Raw genomic sequence first — 1,134 nt, forward strand, 5'->3', positions numbered from 1 at the left:
TTGTTTTGTTGTCATGTTGTCTTTACAGTCTAATGATAGGATGTACCTGAATGGGATTTTGTTTTTCACATAGATGGTTACATTGAAAGGATGCCTACACATGGACTTTTCTATGTGCATGAAATACCTCTGCATACTTCTTGCTAGACTCACAGGAGAAGAATCTTCAAGGATTGTTTAAACATGCCCATCTATATATTTATATACACATAAATAAATGCAGATACATAGGTATGTCTGTATCTAGATAATTTTCAGCTATAATCCAAAGAAATATTTTTTCCCAGCATGTTTTGATCTTGGGCACAAGGACAGCTACTGAAGTGGTAAGCTGCAGAACAGCAGATGTGTGATATCTCCCTGTGCCCCAGGAAAGCATGGAACCTTGGTGTCTCACAGCCTGTCTCAGCTTGAGGACCTTGCTCAGCTGAACACATTGCTTCTGCTATCACTGTGCTGAAAGGCTTTTAAACTCTTTGTTCACATCAGGCTTCAAGGAACAGATTGTTTCACTGTGTGTCTCTCATTTTTTCATTTTGGAGTTTATGCTAATGCCAGATCTTCATGACATATAAAATCACAGTTTCTTTTTGAGATGAAGGTGCTTGAGCCCCATTACCCTCAGACTGGCTTCTTTGCCTCTGTGTTTCACACTCTCTCAGCCCCAGATTTTCCTACAGATGAGAATTATATCCCTTGGAGGGACTGGAGTACAAAAGTGACACTGCTGGAAAAGGGTGTAAGCTCATAGCAAAATAGCTCTTTATGGGAGGGGAAAAAATGGGCTATAGTGGTTGTGATTAGGCTGGAAAACTAAGAAGACAGAGAGAGAAAAATTCAGCTGTGAGTGTCTGGCAAAATTTATCAGTGCAAATCAGACCATCTCAAATACATTCCTACTAACCTAGTGTGTACAGGTGGTGACTTTCCAGAAACAAAGAAACTAATTCCATAAGCCATAAGAATTCCATAAGAGGGTTTTTTTTCCCCCTGACTTGTTTAGGCTTCAAAAAGAAAGAATGCAATTTGAAATGGAGGGGAGTCAGACACGATGTGGCTAAATAATGTGACAGACACTTCTCTTCCTTCTTGTGCCTTTGAAACCCTACTCCAGCAAAGCACAAACTGTGAGAA

The sequence above is a fragment of the Ammospiza nelsoni genome, chromosome 5 (assembly GCF_027579445.1).
Source record: "Ammospiza nelsoni isolate bAmmNel1 chromosome 5, bAmmNel1.pri, whole genome shotgun sequence".
NCBI lineage: Eukaryota > Metazoa > Chordata > Aves > Passeriformes > Passerellidae > Ammospiza > Ammospiza nelsoni.